The 24,039-nt window shown below is 47.7% G+C and overlaps 1 long non-coding RNA gene across 10 annotated transcripts; it reads left to right on the top strand.

Annotated features, from left to right (window-relative positions):
* The first annotated feature begins 13,259 nt into the window (after positions 1–13,259).
* Positions 13,260–18,234, top strand: LOC136476246 (uncharacterized). 10 transcript variants are annotated; one of them, XR_010763464.1, is made up of 6 exons: positions 13,260–14,819; positions 14,914–16,051; positions 16,167–16,514; positions 16,593–16,667; positions 16,746–17,161; positions 17,763–18,233. It is a non-coding gene; the product is annotated as an uncharacterized lncRNA (long non-coding RNA). The 10 variants fall into 10 exon arrangements; XR_010763463.1 differs by having other exon boundaries at positions 16,167–16,667; positions 17,763–18,234; XR_010763465.1 differs by having other exon boundaries at positions 14,914–15,885; positions 15,971–16,051; positions 16,167–17,161.
* Positions 18,235–24,039: the final 5,805 nt, after the last annotated feature.

Below are 24,039 nucleotides of genomic sequence, written 5' to 3'. Positions count from 1 at the left end.
TTTGCCCGCTGCTACCATTTCATCAGCGAGGGCACGCATCTTGCCGATGTATTCCTCGACAGACATGGCTCCCTTCTTCGTAGTTGCAAGCGCGATGTGAGTGTTCACTGCACGCGCTTGGGTCTGAGATGCAAACAGCGTCTCTATTGCCGTCCATAGCTCGCAGCGGTGCTACAGGTGGAGACCTGTTTGAGAACATCGCGCGAGAGGGAGGCGACGAGGTAGCTGAAGACTTGCTGGTCAAGAGCCAGCCAAGCCGAGTATGCCGGGTTCAGCACCTGCTGCTTTCCATCTCCACTGCCACTGATCTCCTTGGACGGAGCCTTGGAGGGTGATGTAGTCGACCAGCTGTGCCCCACGAATGGCCGGGAGCACTTGGAGCTTCCAGAGGGCATAGTTGGATCGGGAGAGTTTTTCAGTCACAGGGTGACCGAAGGTGGATGGAAGGGCGGCGCCATTGGAAGTCGACATCTTTGTTGGATGGGTTTTGTTTAGAGGATGGCTCTGATTACCATGTAAAGAAAATGGGAAGCGTTGAACCTCCCGTAGGAGGCCGCACCTTTGTTATATAGGCAAGGAATTGCCCCCTGCGTGGCTTACAAGATGAGCTCAGGTTTGTTGAGATTCGAGGATAACTACAACACAACTAACAACCTATACAAGATATGCAACAACAGAAAGATAACAACAGATCCTCTAAACTAACCCGGCTCTCACGGTACAAGTTTGTTAACATGTGTTGCTAGGCCCGTTAAGAAGTATGATAAGAAGTAGAACAGGGAGAGCCGTAACCAACTTTGAACTAGATAGAGACCAAACTCAACTATCGTACCTAAGCCGGACCATCCCCTTCCTCTGTTCTGTTCTGTGTTCTTCTTCGGTTCTTCCTTCCCTGTCTCAAATTCACCACAGCAATTCCGCGGTGCTAACAATATACTATGTGTCTAGATTGTTTTTCTAAATCATGCATTTTGATCATTTCGTTTGGTAGGCTATCAGAAACAATACAAGGGCTGTTGTTATTGAACCCTTGAGAGACCGTGAAGGTCAGCACAAACTGTAAAGACACCAGCCCCAGCAATGCCACAATACAGGGGCATAATGGTGAACTTTCACACCAGGGAACATGAAATGAGCCTTGACTAATGGGGTGCTGTCGATGTTTCACCACCGATAGCCTGTCGCGGGGTACCCGGGACAGTTTGTTCGGGCTTCAGCGTATGCAGAACTCGACGGTAAACGCAAGAGACAGTCGATTTATCCTGGTTTGGGCCCTCGATCGTGATCGAGTAATAGCCCTACGTCCAGTCGGCGTTAGCCTTTACGTTGGATTGATTGTAAAGTGTTTTCTCTAACTCCCTTCTCCAGGAACTCTCCATCTAAGGAGCCCTGCCCTCCTTTATATAGTCAGGAGGTCAGAGTCCTAGTCGGTTTACAATGTAGAGTTATAGTAGGATTACATGGTACTATTACTACTAGGATTACATGGGAGAAATCCTAATCAAACTAGATCTCTTTTCTTCCTTACGGTGTATCCCGTGGGTCCCGCATCGACAGGTGCCAACTGCACTTTTTTTAACAATCCAACTGGATTTTAGATGACTAATTATTTCCATTTTTTTGAACGGAGACTGATTATATCCATTGGCATCACCATGTTTCCAGTTTATAAAAATGAATTGTGTTACATGTTGATCAATTTGTGAAAATTGAGTGGCAGGGAAGAACTTCCACTGAGAAATGTTTCTACAAGCTTGTTGGCTCTAATTCTTCGTTGTGCGCTAAATTATATATTTTCTTGCAAGTCAGCAAATAAGTAGAGATTTGTCAATACATTTGACTCGCCGTGGATTTTGAACTAGCAGGTGGCCTCACAATTCCTGACGGCGCCATTGTTTTTAGAGAAGTTTTGAGATGCTTGTTTGTTGCTGGTTTTGGGTAAATGGTTGACGGGTTGGGGGCTCGGTGAGCCAGCGGGGCTTCCGGTAGCCTCAGGCCTTGCAAGGTTGCTAAGCCCGAGTTAGAGCAAGGCTAATAATACAGCCGGTTTGCTGGTTGTAAGGTTTTTTGTAGTCTTCTCTCAGCCCACTCATATAGTAGTTAGCTCTTTACAGTTAATACATGGCCCACTTGTCTCTCTCACAGACTTTTTTGATTCTTGTGCCCAAACCGGCTGTAAGCTTACAGCCCGTTTCTCTTCTCTCTCCTCCCCTCTCTTCTTTATCTCAGCATTTAGTCGGCTTACAGCCTGCTATTATACTTGCTCTTATGCCATGCATAGGTTCTTGAAAATCGAGAATCTAGCGTGGTTTGATGGCGACCTGAGTTATAGCGGCGGGGCAAACATCTGAAGGTGCAACAGCATGAGGTAGACGATAAAAGAAACGCTGTATATTGATTGTTCGATGAGTAATGGACGAACAATCATCCTAAAAATTAGGAAAAGTTAATTGCTTTTCTCATTTGCTTTTGTATGTTTCAATAACCGGAAAAATACATAGGATGGCATGAAATTTTAGGCTGTGTTTAGTCGTAGGAATTTGGATTTTGGGGCTACTGTAGCACGTTCGTTTTTATTTGGCAAATAGTATTTAAACATGGACTAATTAGGCTCAAAGCGTTCGTCTCGCAATTTTCCACCAAACTGTGTAATTAGTTTTTCTTTTCATCTACATTTAATACTCCATGCACAGACCGTAAATATTCGATGTGACAGATACTGTAGCAACTTTTTGGAAGTTGGAGTGAACAAGGGCTTAAAGCACGTCTAGTAGCAACGGACGGGCGCGAAGTAGTAGCAAGCAGTGTGGCGGCCACGCGGAGAACACCTCCACGACAAAGTTCAGTGCGTGTCGTGCCATCGGTATGCTGGCCGGCCTTGTCCTCCTTTCTGTTCCGGCACTCGAAGTAGTAAGCGGTGATGGCGACCACGGAGAACACCTCCACGACGAAGTGCAGCACGTACTTGATGCTACCGTCTACCACGAACACCTCCAACTTATCCATGCCATGCGGCAGCCTGCTCACGGCGAGATTGCTCACCGAACGGGCAGCCACGCCCAGAGCCAGCGTCACCATGGTGTAGAGGAACGCGCGCCCGCCCGTGCCCGCCACGCGCGCGCCACCGCGCCCAGGGCGCCGCGCCGCCGCCCGGGTTCCGCCGCCACCGACGCGACGACGGCCATCGTGCACACGACGTCCAGGTAGAAGTAGAACTGCAACGCGAGCACCGCGAGCAGCGCGTCGAGCAGGAACAGCTTAAGCGAGTAGCCCCAGAAGACAAGCGCCGGCAGCGCGAGGATGGAGGCGGCGATGGCGGTGGCGCAGGCCGTCCGGAGGACAAGGCCAAACACCACGGTCGCGGAGCCTCCCAGGAGGTTGCCCCTCACTTTGTGGAGGAAGGAGCCGAACGAGGTACGCGATGTGAGGGAGCCACACCCTGGAGAAGCTGAACTCGGCGTCGTCGACGGTCGAGGCAGCGACGGCGTCGTCTTCTATTCTGGCGCTCTAGCCTCCGGACTCCATAAGGGGCGTGACGAGGATCTTGAAGAGGAAGAGCGCCGTGGAGAGCGCCCCGTTCAGGGCAAATACCCTCAGGAAGAGCCCAAATCTGCGCGCCGAGATCACGACGTCATGCTTAGGGAAGGAAAACATGCCAGGCGCCGGTTGGGCCGTGGCCGCCGCGAGCCCGCGACGGCCATCATGGTTGTCAAGATTCGAGGTCAACTCTCAGGAGATGCGAAGAGGACACGTTCTTGTGCGTTCCACCTCCTGACGCCTCGATTTTACCCGTTCGCGTGCGTTTAAACCCGCCTATCCGCTTCTTTTTTTTTTATTCGAAATAATGTTTTCCTTCCACAAATTTCTCTATTTAAACTCGTCTTGATCCGCTTTTTTTTTCATTCAAAATAATATTTTTCTTTTACAAATTTCTCTAGATTCTCAAGAATTTCTCCCAGGGACAGGGTATGGATTTTATATATGCGCGCTCTCGTGCGATGGAACACGTTCTTGACCGACGTGGATTTTATATATGCGCGCTCTCGTGCGATCGAACACGTTCTTGACCGACGTGGATCCTAATCCCAAAAAAACAACCCAACATGCATGATTGACTAAAGGGACATTCGAAGAAGAGGTGTAGAATTGTCTCTTCCATACCCGCATTGCAGGAAGACACAGCTGTAGTCTTCAAGGTGTCTTTTTTTCTCCTCAGTAGGCATTCAGCTTCTCCTTGAGCAGCAGCCAAAAGAAAAACTTTGCTTGCGGATCAGTATTTGCTAAGGCTGTACGGGGAGGAAGGGCCCCCGCGTCGCTCCCACGCGAGCGACACGGGAGGCGACTCGAAGCCGTGCCGTCGCTCCCCTTCATCACTAACTTCCGCCGCGCCGCCGCCGGAGTAGGCCGCCGGCATGGCCGTGCAGCTTGCCGTGAGGGCGGCCGCGGGGCCCTTCTTCGCGGTGGTGGGTGCGGTGGTTGAGGGCGAGCTCGTGTGTGGCGTCCTGGGTCACGGCGTGGAGAGTGCGGCGGCGCCGGCGCCGGCGGCGGTCTGGGACGGCCTGCTCGCCTCGGTGTCTGACCAGGCATGGGTCGGATCCGTGCGGAGCTTGGGTGTGGGGCGACGGCGGCTGCGGCTACAGCCCTGGACGCCGGTTCAGCGCCCGGGACACACGCGGTGCGCCTGTGTCGGCCTGGGGCGCCGGGGGCGGACCTCTTCAACTTCCCCGTGCTCGGCTGTGGTGGCGGCGTGTGCAGCAGCGGCTGGCAGGGCCACCTGCTGCAGCTGCGGCGGTGCCGGCCAGTGCCCGTGCAGGCGCCGGGCAGCGGCCGGGGGCTTCTCCTTCTTCCTCTGCATCCTCCTTTTCCCCCTCGACCATGGATCCATGGTGGAGGCGGCGGCGTCGGCGGGGGAAACCGGGTCTGGTGCCCTGTAGGCCAGATCTGGCGCCCCCTGCGCAGGGGGCAGCGCCCGTGGAGGCGTGGAGCATGCGCCTGACGGTGGCTGCTGGAGGTCGGCAGCGTCGACGGCGGGTGCTTAGCCGCCGGCGGCAGCCGTCGACGGCTTCAGTGTGCGGCATGGTGACGCCCGCGGCAGAGTGAGTCTGGTTTTCGGCATGTTGTCTGGTCGGCGGGGGTGGTCGACGCAGCTGTGCGGCTACTGCGAGTAGCCGTCGCGTCGATGCCCCTCTGGCAAGGCTTCTGCATGGCGGATGACCGGCAGTGACGATGGTGGCGACAAGCTGGGTTCGGCATCTAGGCTGACGTCTTTGCTGGGGGGCAACTCGGGCGAAAGCCTGGCAACAGCTGACACATGTGGGCGCCGCTTTCCCTGTTGAGGCGTCATGTCCCCCAACAATGTCTTCCATGGTGAAAACCCGGTCCATGCCTAGACGAGCGACGCCAGCGCACTAGACGTCGTAACCTTCCTAGAGGCGTCGTTGTGGAATTTCGACTCGGTTGCGATGTGTCGTGTGGTGGATGCCCTCCGCTTCTCGGTGCCCGGTCAGCCTCTTCTTAGACGGCTGGGTTTGCTTCGGACGCTCGGCATTCGCCGCTGGCGGGGCATGAGGTCAAAGCTGGAAGTAGGAGATGCTCTTCGCGATGTGCTTTAGCTCGGCAACGATGACTTGCTATGGCCTCCTGCTTCGGGAACTTCGGTCTTACATCTTAGTTGGGTCGTCTGTGTGCTTCCATGGGAAGTCGAAGCTGCCAGCTGTTTTGCAACCATGCTTGGCAACGATGACTCATGGTAGTCGGGATGAAAACGGGATGGGAAATTCCCGTACCGACCGACACCGTATACCGTATTAACCGATCGCATACCGTTTTTACAGGAAAAACAGGAAACGGGAAACCGACGCCGTATTTTAGACAGGAACAGGATCGAAATCGGTTAAGGAGTTTTCCCGACCGTTTTCACGGTTCCCGTATTCAAGCAGGAAAATTCCCGCCGTTATTCCCGTATTCAAGCAGGACAAGAAAGATATGCTTTGGTCTGCCGCCCTGGGTCTCCTTATGTAGCGAGTGCGCGCCTCCGCGTTGCTTGGCTGGGCGAGGTGGGACTAAACAAATGAACTAGCTGCGGCCCAGGCTCTGCCGAGGTCGAGCGCCCTAGCAATATATTCTAATGGGCTGCGGCCCAACGCAGCTGCCATCTTTTCCTTTAGGCCCACCCGTGGAATAGCGCGCTGGAGCCCAACAACACACTCCATACGTCTTCCTTCTTATTTTTTTCTCCTCGTTATTATTTTCTTTTTCCTTTGTCATGTCAATAGGTGTTTTAGACCCATTTCAAATATCTTATTTTTTATATTTTTAGTATTTTGTCATGGGCAAGGAAGGGGCTAGCAGCGGTTCCCGTTTTGTGTTACCGCTTCCCGATCGTAATCGACATGTTCCCGTTCGAAATATTCCATTCCTGATATCCCGCAATACCGGTTTCGTTTTCCCGTCCGGCCTTCCCGTTCCCGTTTCCGTTCCCGGCAAAAAAATACAGGAGCGGGAATGGTTAAGACATTTTCCCGACCGTTCCCGACCGTTTTCATCCCTACATGGTAGTGTGTACTCTGTCGCGTTTGCATGGGTGGGCTATCCTTTCGTGGTGTTTTATGCAACGTTTGGCTGCCCTTGCTTGTACATAAAATTGCTCTCTTCTTATCAATGAAAGCCGGTAACGGATCTTTCAAAAAAAGAAAAACTTTGCTTGCCAAGATTGTTAACTGACCATAGCCATTTGAAAAGGGGGGACACCAGTTATGTTTCTATCAAGAGAGTATATCCTTTCTTTGGTACAAAGGCATCGGAGCCCCAACTGTACCTCCACTTGTTTTGTCTCATGGGATCCCAAACTCTCTCTTCGATCAGAGTGAGGAGGTCGTCAAATTGAGCTGCAGCTTGGGCTAATAGGGCAGACTAAACATTGTTTTTTGCTCTAGGAAGTACCTGATAGAGTAGTTCAGTTTCTTAGCAAAAGTGAAAAGTTGCGAAAAGCATTGTTTCATGGTGCTAGAGTGCCACTAGTCTTTCCAAAACAAAACTATGTCTCCTCTATTTGGGGAGCAATGTGCTAACCTTCTGAAGTTGACAGTGATCTTGTGGATGTCTTTCCACTAGAAAGACCCCATGGGGTTTCTAGCTTGATGTGGGGTGGTGTTGGAAGAATAGAGGTTGTTCTAGGTCAGAGTCACCGAGGGATATTAGTATGGTTATAGAATTTAACAAGGAACTTGAGGAGGAGAGTTTAGTTCTAGGTCCGTAGCTTGAGGATTCCAATGCCTCCTTGATCCTTAGGTTTGCGAGCTGTGTCCCAGGCACCTAGGCAGGAGCCTTTTTTTTTCGAATTTCCCTACCACTCCACAGTGAGTGTTTTCTATAGCGATCAATCTGGTCCACCACTCTTGGTGGCGGCCTGAGGGTGCACATGTAGAATGTGGGCATTGCAGAGAAGGCAAAGTTCACAAGGATTAGTCTACCATGATAGGACAGATATCTGCTAACTCCCATTAACCGACCTTCAGTTTTGGAGAGGAAGGGTGAAATCTATGAATGTGGGTCTAGTGGCAGCTAGGGGGAGCCCCAAATAGGTGAAATTAAAGGCATGGATCCCACACTGCATCCAAAAGTTCTATAGAGAGCTGTAAACATTTTTCTTCCCGCACATTGATAGGGGCTAGGAAGGATTTGTGAAAATTAGCATGCAGACCTGTGGAGTCAGAGAATGATCTTAGAGAGACATTTCAAGTTGAGAAGTTGTCTAGCATCTGCTGGGAGGATGAGGAGCGTGTCATCTGCATATTGGGGTAGTCTCCAAAAAAGTTTTCACCACTGTTCGCCTACACGGCCGTGTAGCCCGTGTACACGCCGTGTACACGCTACACGGTGGTGCGCCGTTTCCGTCCGTTTCCGTTTAATCGTCCGTTTACCCCGTTTAATTGATCGTTTAGCCCGTTTAATTGACCGTTTAGCCCGAATAATAGCTAAACGGTAGGTGACCGACTGTTTACCGTTTAGCGTTTAGGAAAACACTGGTTTTCACCCAGAGGGTGTGTTTGAGTAATCCTTTCTTGGAAGCACCATAGCTACTATTGGTTCGCTGGAGATCAGTAACAAGGACAAACATTAAATCTCTATGAATACTGTTGATACATGAATCCCACAAAACAAATGCACAGGTCTCTTCTGGTTGATACATGAATCCCACTAAGGAGAAGGCGGATGAATTTAAAAAGTTAAAAGCCAACCTGGAGGAAGGCCCATGTGGGTTTCTTCTGATTGTGTGTCTCTGTGTTTTGCGTGTTTGTTTTGTAAAAAGTTTTGTTAATCTCTTCTACTGGGTACTTTCTAAGCTAGGGGAGATTTTCAGAGATAGTGGAGGGTAGTTCATTCTTTACTTGTTTGGTGCCATCGTGCACAAAAAGCTGAGATGTAAACCGGTATCTTCAGAAACACCTTTGATGCTTTCAATATAAGCAGTGGCATATGCCTTTGGCCATAAAATATCATAGAGAGTGTATGTCAATAATGCACACACGTCAAGTAGTAAAACAATCCTTATAACTAGTAGTTGACAATCAGTAGTCCGAAGCACTTAGTCTGATCACACTTCTACTGAACTTACTACAACGATAGGTCGAGAATATGTTCGTGTCATCGTGTGCGGCAATGTTTATACTTATCAATCTCTGCCTTTAACCCAAGAGCCATCATAACTAATATTCCTTTCAGGATATGATCGTATTAGCCTTCCACTATGCCACTTGTACTCCAGATATTGACACTACGCTCTTTTGAATTGCGTTTGGCCAATGGCCACTGCAACTGTTGTGTCGGATACTGAGATAGGTAGTTCTTTCTCTAAACACAGACACATATACATACTCCCCTATACACACACGCTCAGCTTTATGAACACAGGCAATGACACAGGCAGATGACCTTAAGTACGCGACCTAACCTTTGAAAGAACAGATTTCTAAAATAAAACTAGCTAGGAAAGTGCAAGCACCTGTGTGCCAACTCAAACGCTGAGCCAAGGAAAGCTCACTAAAGCGCTAAATATATATTTAGGTAATTATAAAAAAAATACTTCTGCCACACACATTCACAGTCACGTAAACTAGAGCTTAAGTGATCACAAAAGTTATTCTTTGCATTAAGCTTCTTGCCAATTGAGCAGTCATTCTATTCAAAATTCTCAACGAATGTGTTTACCATAAGGCAATTAGTAAGAACATCAGGCAACTTTATTTTAGCAAAGAAATGCACTGTGGTTATATTTACTCCATAGCTCAACACTCTATGACATACTCCATTCTTTTGAAATTGAAATCGTTTTAGCTTTTCTACGTGCAAAGGTTTTACTATGTATCTGGATCTAGATATAATTTATATCTAGGCATGTAAAAGCCTACGTGACATAATTACAATTTGAAATTGAGGGAGTACTATATACTGCTGTTGTTGCTTAATTCCCTGCCGCTTCCATTGTTGTACTTCATTATTTGCAGTGACAAACAAAAAGTCCGGTGTATCACAAAGGATAATTCCAACACAACTACTCCTTCAATTCCAAATTATAAGTCGTTTTAACTCTTTTGGTACATCCATTTTACTATGTATTTTGATATAATAATATGTCTGGATACATAGCAAAATAGATGAACCAAAAAAGTCAAAGCGACTTATATTTGGAACGGAGGAGTGCTTTTCTTAATGGACAAATAAGTCCACGCACATGTACAGACTCTTGAATATGTACACTGAAAAGGAAACAGATAAAATTAAAACATTATTGAGCTGAGCTGTACAGCATCTATACTCTTCAAGCGAACTACTCTCATTGGTTCAACCAAACCGAACACGCGTTTTCATAGACCACCACACATATATTTCAAATTACAAGCTACAACAGTGAACGAACGTGATATCTATAAAGCCCCAGTGTACGTACCATCAAGAATACACGCACACTCATATCACAAATCTCTCTCTCTCACCAAACCCATCCACAAACTGACACAACACAGGAAGATACAGTTGCATCTGTTAGGCAACAGCACCCACAGCTGGGAGGTAGCTACTATGGCGCCATCAAGGCGTAGGAACAAACTCCTCCCTCTTCGAGTCCTCCACCATCATCACGGCGAACATGATCATGGCCTCCTCGTCGTACCTCCTATCGAGGATCGCACCCCGCTGTGCAACCGCATCACCGACGACTAAGATGGTAGCGACCACCATGGCTCCGACATGGCCCTCGGCAACATCCACTACCCGCTCTGTGGAGCCCATGGCCGGGTGCAAGACGGTCCTCATGAAGCCCGTCGACGGGCAGGATGGCAAAGTAGACCAACAAGCGGAAATGTTCATCAGGAGTTTCCGAGAGAGGACACTGTCGGAGACAGCTCGCTTAGAAGCAGCTACTGCACGAGCTCGCCCGCCGCCAGAGACGCCGGTGACTAGCACCGCATATGGGCAGGAACTGCCCGCAGATGCCCAGGATATCCCAAGATGTAAGCAAGATGTATGTCAGTAAACGAGGAAGGTGATGCAGTAGCATCAGCGGTTACAAGAGCTCGTTTCCATTAGCAAGTTAATTAACAATGAAATTGTTAACAGCCGCGTTTTGAGCCATGTGGGCTGTTTCTTGCAAAACTGGCTAGTCCGAACCAGGTTCACGAAATCGTGTAGGTTTTGAGTCCTAAACGATTACGGTTTATTTCTAACAGATTAAGATCGTCCCACCCTGTATAAATATAAAGGGTCACCATAGATTACGGGTATCCATCAAAATAAATTAACACCTACCTTTTAATATGGGGAGATGCTAGCGTCTGGACGTCCAACGCCAACGGCGCATCCGCCCCGCGCCTGCTGCCTGGAAATTATCGTGCCCGCTGCCATCAGGCAGTGACGGGCCCACGCCTAGCCACACAATCCTGCTGCCCACAAGCTGCTGTTGGCATGTGATGCTGTGCTAACTGGCCGTATCCAACTTGAATAAGGAGAGAGAGAGAGCAACCGAGCATGCATGCAGTTTCGTGCTCCATGCCAAGTTTCATGCTTCGTGCTCCAAGCCTAGCTTGTTGTTCCGCGCCCAGCTTTGTGTTCCACACCTAGCTTTGTGCACGTGGGGACCGCTGCGACCGAGGGGACCACCTCTACCTGCGCCCCCTAGCCGCACCCACAGATGAAACACTTGCAACGTAAAAAGCATTTGCTACAACATACGTCTGAAATTAATAAAACATTTACAACATACGCTTGCAACATATGTGTATGGGCACTGCAACATATGCAACATCCAGATAAAACACTTGCAACATACGTGTTTAGCTAGTGCAACATATGCAACATTCAGATAAAACACTTACAACATATGTTTAAAACAGCTGAAACATTTAAAATATATACTTGCAACATATGTATATAGTCATTGCAATATGTGCAACATCCCGATATACTTTTGCCACATCTATATAAAACACTTGAAACATACCTCTAAAACATCTAAAACATTTGAATTGTACACTTACAACATGCATTATATCCCGGTACGGCCCTGACGTTGTGCGAAATCCCAACAAACTACAGCTCCCCGGTGGGGTTGTAGATGCCGTAGACTCCGGGCTTTCGGGGTAGGGTGTCCTCTTCAACCAGGGGTTGCGTGGGCTCCTGAAGGATGGACATGACGGACACCTCTGAGAGCTTCTTGAAGGCAGCGATGGTGAGGGGCGGGGAGGTGCGGCAGCGGTGTGGAGAGGGAAGCGAAGGGTATTGGAGGACGAGGAGGAGGAGGACAACGAGGAGGATGGCGCGGAGAGGAGAGGGAAGGCGAGGCAGAGAGAAGCAGCGGTGGTGACGTTGGAAGCCATAGCCATGGGGATGGTGCGGCGGTGCCGCAGTGAGGCGTCTGCTTTACGTCGGCGACGAGTGGTAGGAGCAGTGAGGCAAGCGTGCGGAGCAGCGGCAGGGCGGCGGGGCGAGCGCACGGAGCAGCGACAGGAGCAGTGGCGTGGGCGGCGGTGTGGGAGATGGATAGTTGATGAATTGACAAGATATTAAAGTTGTGTTAGTTGGGGAGTAGAGAATCAAAATTGACATGGCCCCATGCCCCACGTCCATCTGATATCCAGTAAAGAGTCAGGACGCTCAAATCAAAGCATTACTGTTTAATATATCATAGCTTTTTCATACCCATATCTTAGAGTTCTACAAGTGAGTTTGTGGGTGATCTAAGTAGTCTACCTAGTACCTACACAAGAGCAACTCTCGATGCACCTCCTTGATGAGATCCTTCACGAGAGGTATTTGTAGCTTTTTGCAGCAAGCTAGCCAAAACCGGCCAGTCTCGTTTCCTTGAGCTCCGGCGAAGTGATCCGTTCTGTGCGATCCTAGCACACCAGCTCTTTTAGTATAGGACGACTACTGCATCAACACACTTTTTAGCAACTCTACGAAGACTAATAAATCGAAGAGTTCACCTCCTGGGTTTGAGACCAAGGACACGATTGATCCTTTCAACCTGAAGAACATCATCAAGCCCTCTTACGAGCAGCTTCCTGTGAACGACATGAAGAAACGAAGGTTGCTTGTGGTACTGTACTAGCTGTTGTGTGCTGTCACCTGTTCTTTAGCAATTTTGTACAATTATATTAGTTGAATTCCATTCACGAAACGTTTTTATTAGTTTGTATGTTAGCTTATTTCTCCAAGACAATTAGCCATCTTGCAATTTCAATATCAATATAAATAGGCAAATCAAGTTCTAGAGAAGGAACATAGATATGCTTCAAATCGATCAAATAATTAGATTTGTAGACTTGCTAAAGACATTTGTATCTTCCTCTGTTACCACCTATCAACGCAGTCTTTAGGGTAAATATGGTATTTCTGCTGGAGAAAGTTCCGGTATGAAACAAGCCCATTTTGGTAAAAAATTGAGGGAGGCCCCTCCGCAATTAGCCTGCTTGCATATACCACAGCAATACCAGCGATCCAAGGGTGGGTTGAAACAAAAGCTAACATCCAAATAGACAAGCATTGCAGACGAGCCAGAAGTGTTGCCAGCATGTGACGCATGGAGAATCTTCCCTGCAAAATCTCTTGGAGCTTGTTGAAGCATCGGCTATTGATCCACTCCTTTCCTGTCAATGGCACAGAGCAAACAGGCTAATTCGATGCTGTGAATGGTCCAAGAACACTAATAATACCAGTGAGTAGTCTGAATATTCATGTATGTTCCATCCTAGCGACATTAAAGATATGAAGGCACGCCGAATCGGTGGCCTTCTAGGGTGTCCACGTAAGTTCTTTTTATTTGGTGCGTTAGATAGAGATTCCACGGCACAGATGAGGCGCGTCACAACCGGCCTTCGTCCGTGCATTCCGCAGTGGATAGATAAAGCAACTGGACGCATTAAATGAAGTACGACTTCCTCTGATCGTAGGCGGCATGCAAATGGACGGTGGCGCGTAGCAGGGAACGGTGGATTCTCGGCATGCATGGTCAGTGCCTAACTCATGGTGGTCGGCACGCATGCGAGCCGTTGGGGCCTGGCTTGCTTTGCAGAGCTGGGCTCCACCGTGGTCCTCTCCTTCCTCTATCTCTCTCGTGTAATAAATGGCAGGCGGCAGCAGCTCCCCTCCTCCCCTCCTCTCTCTCTCCTCTCCGCGCTCTCGCTCTCTCCCTCGCTCCTCGTCGCGACCGCCGAGGCTCCCCGCAACCTGTGCGCGGCGCAGCCGCATCCCCCGGCACGGCGCCATGGTGCGCCGTCCAACGCCGGTGGCCGCGGCGGCGTCCGAGCCCCTGCTCTCCCCCGGCGCTGACCGCCGCCCGCCGCCTGTGCAGACGCGACGAAGGAGGATCACGACGCGACGGAGGATCAGGACATGGCGCAGCTCATGCTCAACCTCTACATCCTGGAGCTCCGGGAGAAGGCTCTCATCTTCCTCTCCAAGGTGAATGATCCCTGGTCCTCTCGCACGCCAACTCCTCCTCTCCCCCACGCGACGATGAGCCGACGTCCACCAGGTCGCGCGCGGCTAGGACAATAGCCCCCCCGGCGGCGGCGGCGGCTAGGGTTAGGGTTTCAGGCAACAGTGATCTAGCACCTCTTCTTTTTCTCCTATTGTTTTTATTCTATCATGTGCTTACATTAATTAATTTCTGGGTAGTAGTATCTTGTGCAAATACAGCTGACCTATTTCCCTGGTGGTATAAAGTAACTAGCAGAGTGTATTCATATATTTAGGCAATTACGCTTCCTTTCTTCTTAAAGTATTTGAGACATTGATGTGATTCTAGGACTAGTGATTCAGACCATAAAAAAGGATACTCTGTAGATATAACTTGCTGGTGACCTGGTGTAGCTGCAAATAAACATGTACATTGTCTTCGGTTTCAACTTTGAATCAATTGCACAACTGAATCGCCTTTCAGAAGCATAGTGAATATGTTGGTGACATAGTGAAACCTTTTTTTTGTAACTAGGATTCAGTTTTACATTAGATTCGCCCAGATTCTGGTGGTACGCAATCTTTCCTTGCATCCTTTTGCCTCGTTATTGCCTCATTAGAGGGGATCCTAAAAAACTGATGGAATAGTTATACTTGGGTGTGCTTCAGCTTAGGTACAGTGATGCCCACATACAGCTTGGTTATCCTGTGCTTTTGGATCTTGCATCTTTTTAAACTATTGTGCTTACTAACAGTTTCCTAATAGAGTGCTTACTAAATCTAAAAGGACTCATCACTTCAATCTTAAGGCATTTTCAACCTGAAGGACACAGCCAAATGGGATGCTTGGAAGGTTATTATAGGTTTGTTCAGATTTATTCCGGATGTGCTATTTTCCCCTCTGACCAAACTCTGAATTGATGCTTATACATCGTTGCAACTTTTGCACCCGAACAGGGAAATCCAAGGAGGATGCGACGACTGACTACATCACCAAATGTACTTCATGTGTAAAATTGTTTGGAGCAATTGAGTAGCATACAGGTAGCTTGCAGCACCATGACTATGTCATCGTATTTTTACTGTCTTGCATATTATCTACCTGTGAGATCAATGAAGTTGGTCTCGTATCTTGCACCACCATGACTATTTCATCATATTTTTACTGTCTTGCATATTATCTGCCTTTGAGATCAATGAAGTGGGTTCGGCTAAGAAGAATGCTGTCTCATGTGGCTTCTTAATGAAACTTTTCAAGGCATTTTGGATTTCATAGTTTTTTCAGTCAGCCCCTACTGAAGGTAACAGATACTCTGTCCTCTGTTTTGATTGCTTGACCTTATAATAAAATTTGATTAGGATATACTGTGCCTGTGCACCTTTTTATTATATTTTTCGAATTAGTGTAGACCAAGATATTTATTCAGTTAATGCTAATATAGTAGAAAGTTGTATGCTTTATCTCAGTTTTAAACCTATTGTAATGGGAAGTTTTCTGCAAGTTTAACTACCTATTCTTACTAAAATCTGCACATTTTACTTTGAGTTGCTATAGTTTGTCATGGGAAGTGAATGCATTATAGTTTGTTTGTTTTTTTACAATTTATTGTGTATGCATGAAATATGTAAATAGCATTTGCTTTGATCAATTCACATGATAGCACATCACACTTTGAGCTTGAAGTCTCCATTCTCTTGTGTATTCAGTGAAACATTGTGAACCCAGTGACTCGATGTAGGAGGAAATTGCAGAAACTTAGAACCTTTCTGTTTCTGGGAAAATAGGGCTCTTACTATTTTGGAGTTTAGTTCCATATTATAAAATTTGATAGGACATGGACCTCGTGATGCTACTTTAGCGCCGACATTTGGAGCTTACTTTGAGACTTACCTGGTGCACCTTGCTACCTTCAAACTGCTTTTGTTTTGGTAGTTCTTTGAAAGCTCTATCAGATTGTCACGTTTCTATTGATTTGCCTATTTCAATTCAAGAAAAACTATCTACTCTCGGCAGGTGGTCAGCAACCCAGAGAAGACACCACTTCACACCTTCTTCTGTAGCTATGGTTTGAGTGACATTCCTGCTGGAACCAAGGTATGAGAAATCAATATTATGTTATTGCCTTTAAAATGTATTTTGATTTGATATGAACTGCATTTTTTTGCTCATTGTATTTTATACCATGGCACATTTTTTCCTTATTTGCAAGTGGAAATGAGTAAATTGTGATGTATCACGAGTTGCAAGTGCTTATCATCTGGTACCATCTTGAAAGTATCTTCAGCCGCATGAATAATGTCTGCCTTTTCTATGAAATGGATATTTTGTGCCTTCCTTTAGCAGTCACATTTATTTAGTTTTGTCTCTTGACTTCCTTTTCTCAAATCCATTTTCTGATATTGTAAAATGGGACAGCCTTTCATGTGGCAAAAGATCGCTCTATCCTCTGCTTCTCCCTCTTATCCGAGCAGAGAAGGAAGCAAGGCCAGTGATGTAAAGGTCGAGTCAGTCCAGTGTGGAAGTGAACTTATAGAGTGCGGTGCTCTATTTTCTGAAAGTAATAAAGCCAATACCATTGGTAGATAAATCCAAGATACGAAGTCCAAGTTAGTTAAAAGATGTTTTAACTTTGCAGGTTTGGACAATAGGCATGAGTCGGAAAAGGGAGGTTCTGTAGATATGGAGTGTTTTCCCATGGAGTGTGCTGAATGTAATAAAGCCAATACCATTGGTAGATAAATCCAAGCTACGAAGTCCAAGTTAGTTAAAAGTTGTTTTAACTTTGCAGGTTTGGACAATAGGCATGAGTCGGAAAAGGGTGGTTCTGCAGATATGGAGTGTTTTACCATGGAGTGTGACGTTAGAGAACCAAATGCATACGCTACTTCGGGGAATTCAGAAAATGATGCTAATGCTGAGGGTTGCTGCTGTCAAATAGACTCATGTCAAGGTGGAAAGAAATCTTTCAGCAGGTCTCCCAAGGTCAATGACATTCCAGCTCGAGGGGTTCTGCGGTATGCTTTGCACTTACGTTTTCTGAGCCCCTTCTCCAAGAACCCATCAAAATCAAGGTAGCATTGCAAATTGGATCTGTCATCAGAACCGCACACTCGCAGTAGGACTGAGGAAGAGAGAAGATTCTATCTTTACAATGATATTAGAGTTGTCTTCCCTCAGAGGCAATCAGACTCTGACGAAGGCAAGGTATGTGGCAATTAAGATACACATCTAGGCCGTCTATTTCGTCCTTGTAGCACACCTTTAGTTTAAGCACCCTTACACATTAAATTTGGCTTTAACTTCATCTTAAATCAAAATTTTCTAACTTTAACCTAGCTAATAGAACAATGCACAAACATCTTTAACATGAAATTAGTTTCACTAAATTTTACATGAGATATGTTTTTATTATGTATCTATTTGAACTTGTACACGTTTTTTTTTCAAGTTGGTCAAAGCTAGATTTATTTGACTTAGAGACAAAGATACAGTGAACTATAATTTAGAACAGAGGTAGTAATTCTTTATGAAGTGGTGAGACTGATCATCTGAACGTAACATAAAAAGTATTCTAGGGTCCACAGAACTACAGACCGTGGGTTCAAAAAATTAGGTTGTTATGTTGTTGCTTGACTCTGTCATTCTAATATATTTGCATTATTACTGGATGTGTCACTTTGGCAACTTTTAAATATGTTTCATAAAGCTTACCACATGATGCAGTTTAGACCGACTGCTGCAGATGTTCCATTTGGCTTCTTGGTTGGATACACGGCTAACTGATTCTTTTTTTTCCTCCTTGTAGCTGCGTGCTGAGCATGACTTCCCAGCAAATCCCAAGTATTTTGGCATAAGCAACTAAGAACTCCTTGCACACTCGTGAAGCTGCAGATAAAATTTGTCCATACCATTTCGTCGCTAACTTATCAAACTTAACTGCTTATTGCCATTGATGTACAGACTAGCCTTCCAATGAAATTCTTTATTTCATCTAATTTTTTTATGTATAAGGTAGTGTTTGGATCCACACCAGCTTCCACAAGCTGGTGGAGGCTTGGTTATCTCAGGTTGTGAGATTTGTATGAGCTAGATGGTAGTGGGCTGTTTGGATACCAAAGCTAGAATCTGCTAGGATCCAAACAGGAACGTGTTATTCTTCATTTCTCCTCTTGACTTGAGCCCATGCGCTTTTTGCAATGGTATGAGCCAAAAATAAATACTTCTGCTGCTGTACTTACACATTTACACTCATGAGCTATGACCTGAATTCTACTGTCCTCTATATGCTTTGAATGGGCTATGATAAAATCAGTCATCATAATTCTTTTGAGGACAATAGTAACAAGCAACTTTGTTGACAAGAAAATAAGTAGGAATAATATAAACAATTGGTACTCTCGAAGTCGAACATTTCACGATTTAGATGTGGGTATTTCTGCATTGGGACCATGAAGTGCTTGGTAGAGAAGCCTGGACAGTTGAAAGGGTCGAGATGGCGACTAGAGGGAGGGTGAATAGTCCTTTTTAAAACTTAATCACGTTGGCTAACCAAAACAAGTGCGGAATTAAAACTATCGGCCTAGCCAAGACTACACCCCTCTATCTATGTTCACTAGCACCTTGCAAAGATACTAATCAAGCAACAAGGGTGCCGGGCTAGCTAGAGCTCACCTAACCAATTCTAGGAGCAAGGTCATACAAACCTATGCCACTAGTACTTTAAGCAATAAGGGAGCTCCTACACATGCTAGTAAGCAAAAGCACAAAGCCAACTAAGCTCACTAGCAGTGCTCAATAACAAGGCAACCAATGCCAAATTAGAGAGCGCAATTACTTAGCTACACAAACTAAGCAATGTGACTAACAAGGTTACACAAACCAAATTGGCCACGCAAGGGAGCTACTTCTATGCTACATAAGCAAGAAGATAATTAGCAAGCTACGTAAGCTAACTAATTATTAAAGCAACAACACAAGCTCAATGTATATAAAAGTAATTGCAAGCTTGTGTAACGGGAATGCAAATCAACGGGAAGAACAAGGTTGACATGATGATTTTTCTCCCGAGGTTCACGTGTTTGCCAACACGCTAGTCCCCGTTGTGTCGACCGCTCACTTGGTGGTTCGGCGGCTAATTGGCATCATCCGCCAAGCCCACACGTCGAGCGCCGCAAGAACCTACCCCGGAAGTGAGGGTAGCTCAATGACACGCTTTACTAAAGTTGCTCTTCGCGGCTCCCACGGGGCGAGCACAATGCCCCTCACAAGCTCTTCTCCGGAGCACCGCACAAGCTTCTTGCGGGCTTCCACGGAGACCACCACCAAGCCGTCTAGGAGGTGGCAACCTCCAAGAGTAACAAGCACCACCGGCTTGCAACTCGATCACCTAGTGCCACTCGATGTAACCTCACGATGCAATCGCACTAGAGTCGCTCACTCACACAATCGGATGATCACTATCAAGTATGTGTGAGATAGAGGGCTCCCAAGCACTCACAAGCATGGACACTAAGTCCCCTGAGGTGCTCAGCTCTAGCCATGGCCGAAAGCCACTTCTATTTATAGCCCCAAGGGCTAAACTAGCCGTTACCCCTTCACTGGGCAACTGTCGGGTCGACCGGACGCTCCGGTCATGTTGACCGGACGCTGGACCTCAGCGTCCGGTCGCCCGCAGACGGCCACGTGTCCTGATTCCAACAATCACTTGACCTGACCGGACGCAGTAGCTTCAACTGACCGGACGCTGGACCTCAGCGTCCGGTCGTTTACAGTAAGGTACCGACCTTGACCGGACGCGTCCGTCACACTTGATCGGACGCAGCCCAGCGTCCGGTCACACTCCAGCTCCTGCGTCACCATGCGTCAGCCTGACCGGACGCGCCCTGCTAGCGTCTGGTCACTTCTAGTGCCAGTGTCCGGTGCACCCAGTGAGACTCTGTCTTTTCTGTCTAGGGTGCCGGTGGCACCGTCGGACTGTCCGCACTCTACGGGCGGACACTCCGCCGGTAGAGTTTCTTCACCAAGTTGATCCACATCAACTCCAACTCCATCTCCTTTGTAAATGTGCCAACACTACCAAGTGTACACCACCATGTGTATGTGTGTTAGCTTTTCACAATCATTTCCCAAAGGATGTTAGCCACTCAACTTGCTACGCCACTCGATCCTAGCGATGATGCAAAGTTAGATCACTCGAGTGGCACTAGATGACTGATATGCAAACAAGTTTGCTCCTCTTGATAGTACGGCCATCTATCCTAAACCCGGTCATAAACTTCTCTACACACCTATGACCGGTGAAATGAAATGCCCTAGGTTATACCTTTGCCTTGCGCATTCCATTCCATCTCCTCCAATGTCGATGCAACACATGCACCAACATGATCATCAATGATATGATCCACTTCATGTCACCACGTGATCTTGTTGGTTCATCGATCTTGACCTCACTTGCTTTTTACAGTTGCCTTCATCCATCGGCGCCAAGTCTTGCTCAAGCTTCACCGCCACGCGGTCCATCACTCCAAAGCCTTCGACTTGCCCTTCACGCTTGCAACCAGTCTATCAAGCCAAGTCTTGTCTTGATCTTCTCCACCTTGATCACATGACTCAATGTCATGTCTCATGTACAATAAGCTCCTTCATCATCACATGTGCAAGCTTTGCAACATCTTCAAGCCATCTTCTCCTTCATGGCATATGTTGCTCACACACATGTACCTGTGGACTAATCACCTATGTATCTCACATAAACACAATTAGTCCACCTAAGTTGTCACTCAATTACCAAAACCAAACAAGGACCTTTCAACAGTATACTCCTATGAGCAGTCCGCTTCCCTTTTCTCCTTCAGATAGCTGATATAGCTCTCCACCTCAGATTTGACTTGCAAATAGAGGCGCTGCGCCTCCTCTTTGTCTCGTAGTCCTTTCTCTCTCCCTATGCAAGCAAGCAAACCGAATGAGAATTTTGTTCACCCAACTTTAGGTTTGAGAAATGCTCAAACGCATGTGCATTTATCGGTATCCAACATAGTGAGTAACCATGTCAAAAGTTGAGACTGAGAGAATGCCTTAAGAATACAGATCAAGGGGATATAATGAAATGTTCACCCAACTTCAGGCTTGCATCTGAATGGTTGCTTTTCTTGTAACCCATTTGTTTTTTTGCCTCGAGAACCCTAAGTAAGTCTAACGAGGTCTAAGGGTAAATCGACATCGCAAACACAACAGATAAAGCAAAATGCACATCCCAAATGCCCTTATATGGATACAACATACAAGCACTCACTCTCCTATTCTAGACACATCGTTTGTCTCCTACGACTCAACGATGCTTAACATCTACGGATGAAATACAATGGAAAGATTACAACACTAGAGAATGGTGATGAAAAGCACTACTAACTACGGGTACATGTCCCCTAGGACAACTCGTCTACTTTGTCGGACCAAACGACTTCATTCCTGACCTTGGTTGGTTCTTCTTCTGCACTGGCTAAGGATCTGCCTCATCTCGTGGTGGTGGCCGAGTGAGGGGAAGCAAGGACTCTACTTATGATACCTCTGAGGGTGGAGGTGCTGGTGGTACTGCAACATCGGTTCTCCTTCTTTCCGGCGGGTGGACAGGCATTCCCACCAAGACCAAGGGTTCTTGCCTTTCTATGTCAAGTGTCCTATGCTTGGCCCTTGTGACTAGATAAGCCTCCTCTAGTTGCTGGGTGCGCCAATCTTCAGCCTCCTTCAGGGCTTCCGCCATGGCAGTCTCATGACTTTCTGCGGCTGCGACATTGGCGTGCGCCTCAGCGAGTTGCACTTCGAGCATCCTGGAAAAGATCTCAGCTTCCTCAGCTCGGCGGAGGCACTTCCTCAGCTCTGAGGCCTGCCGGTCGTACTGCTGATCCAGAGCAATCAAATACCTGGCCAGATATACCACAGTTGGGCTATTTTCTTGCGCGTCCCCCGCTTGCAAAGCCTCCATGCGAGCCCTCCATACACGTCGATTCTTTTCCAAAGGTGGAAAGAACTTCATGGGGGTATGAGCAATTGGCTCTTCATAGATCTGGCAAAGATACCGCAAGGCTTTGTGGACCACAACTTGGTAGGTGTCAACTAAGCAGAACCCGGTTGCGGTCACATTCCAGGCTTCAGTGGTATCGAGGAACTCCTCACTCTTCCCAATATAGACAGTGGCCTCACATCGCTCAGTGCCATGTTTCTCATACTCACGACCCTCATACCCAGGGTGATCCTTGACTCCGAGTTTTTGCAAGGTGGCATACAGGATTTTGGGAAAACCCTTAGTGTTCAGGCAATAGCTGCTAACCCAGGCTCCTGCCATCCTTGGTGGATGATGGTTACAAGGAAGGCTCGAGTGAGAAGCTTGCTCGGGAAAAAGGCTAGGTGAGCTGAGACTCACCGAGTGGTGGTACCAAGTGGCTAGGCTAGGCCTTTTGTAATGGTGGAGCGGTCATTGGTCCTAGCGCAGTCCACTATTTAGTCTGGCGCGGAGACCAATAAAAGGAAAGCGGTAGGATTTTTACACGCACGAAACGAGCAGTGTCCGAAGCCATTCCCTAAGGTATCTAGAAAGTCACTAAGTAAGTTTGAAAGCACTAGACATCTTCACCTATGCAGGGTGGGTCGACAGCAGGTGGACACATTTGATGCCTCCCCTTCATGTTACCATCAGATAAAAACAAGTCGGGCAGGTGGACACATTTAATGCCTGTCCTCCTTACCGTCAGATAAATGCGATTCACCGACCATGCATGACCATTTGTACTTACACATGCATCCATGCATCTAAGACACGGCTTGGGTTGTGTGCACGTTGCTCCCGAGATGGTTGGTGGTTGGGGTTGGTCGCCATTACTACAACTACCATAATTGCATCTGCATCCATGCTTGCAGAGGTGCTCGTTCCTTGTGGCTTTGTGCTTTGCGTCACCTGCGGTTACGCCTACCATGACCCAAGTCTCCCCGCACTCTTTTTTGGGCTCTTGTCGGACCCTTGCCCTGCAGTCGTACTACTCAGTAATGGCACCACACGTCACTCGCCTCGAACGCGTGGAATTTGGTCAATTCGTTCGTAGTGATCCCGTGCAGGAACCCTAGTGAACCGCGCCAGGACCACAGACCGCTCCGCCTTTATAAGCAGAGCCTGGCTTAGCCATTGGTACCACCACTCGGCGCACTTTAGCTCGCTTAGGTTTTCCCTTTGAGCAAGCTTTTTGCTCAGCCCTTCTTTGTAGCCACTGCCTGAAATGGTAGGAGCCTGGGTTAGTAGTTACTGCCTGAACGTTGAGGGTTTTCCTAGAATCCTGCATGCCACCCTGCAAAAGCTCGGAGTCAAAGATCGTCCCGAGTATGAGGGCCGTGAGTATGAGAAGCATGGCACCGATCGGTGTGAGGTTACCATCTACATTGGGAAGAGTGAAGAGTTCTCCGACATCACCGAAGCCTGGAGTGTGACCGCAACCGGGTTTAGCTTCACCGACACCTACCAGGTTGTGGCCCGCAAAGCCTTGCGGTACCTTTGCCAGCTCTATGAAGAGCCCATTGCCCGTACCCCCATGAGGTTCTTTTCACCCTTGGATAGGAATCGACGGGCATGGAGGGCTCGCATGGAGGCTTTGCAAGTGCGGGATGCGTAGGAAGATAGTCCTACCGTGGTGCACTTGACCACGTACCTGCTTGCTCTGGATGAGCAGTATGACCAGCAAGCCTTAGAGCTGAGGGCGTGCCTCCGGCGCGCCGAAGAAGCCGAGATCTTCACTCGGATGCTCCAGGTGCAGCTCGCCGAAGCGCATGCCAGTGCTGCAGCTGCTGAGAGCCGGGAGACTGCCATGTCAGAAGCTCTGAAGGAGGCTGAAGATCGGCATGTTCATCAGCTAGGCGAGGCCTATCTGTTCACTAGGGCTAAGCGGAGGACGCTGGTTGGTGAAAAGTAGGAACCGGTGATGCAGAACCGCCAGCACCTCCACCTTCGGAAGTGTTAGAAGCAGAAACCTTGGTTCCTCTCACTCAGCCATTACCACGAGAAGATGCAGATCCATAGCTAGGGCGGTAGAAGAATCCAC

The sequence above is a fragment of the Miscanthus floridulus genome, chromosome 8 (genome assembly GCF_019320115.1).
Source record: "Miscanthus floridulus cultivar M001 chromosome 8, ASM1932011v1, whole genome shotgun sequence".
Lineage (NCBI taxonomy): Eukaryota > Viridiplantae > Streptophyta > Magnoliopsida > Poales > Poaceae > Miscanthus > Miscanthus floridulus.
Note: the sequence above shows the minus strand (reverse complement) of the source record. Positions and strands in the feature narration are given on the sequence as shown.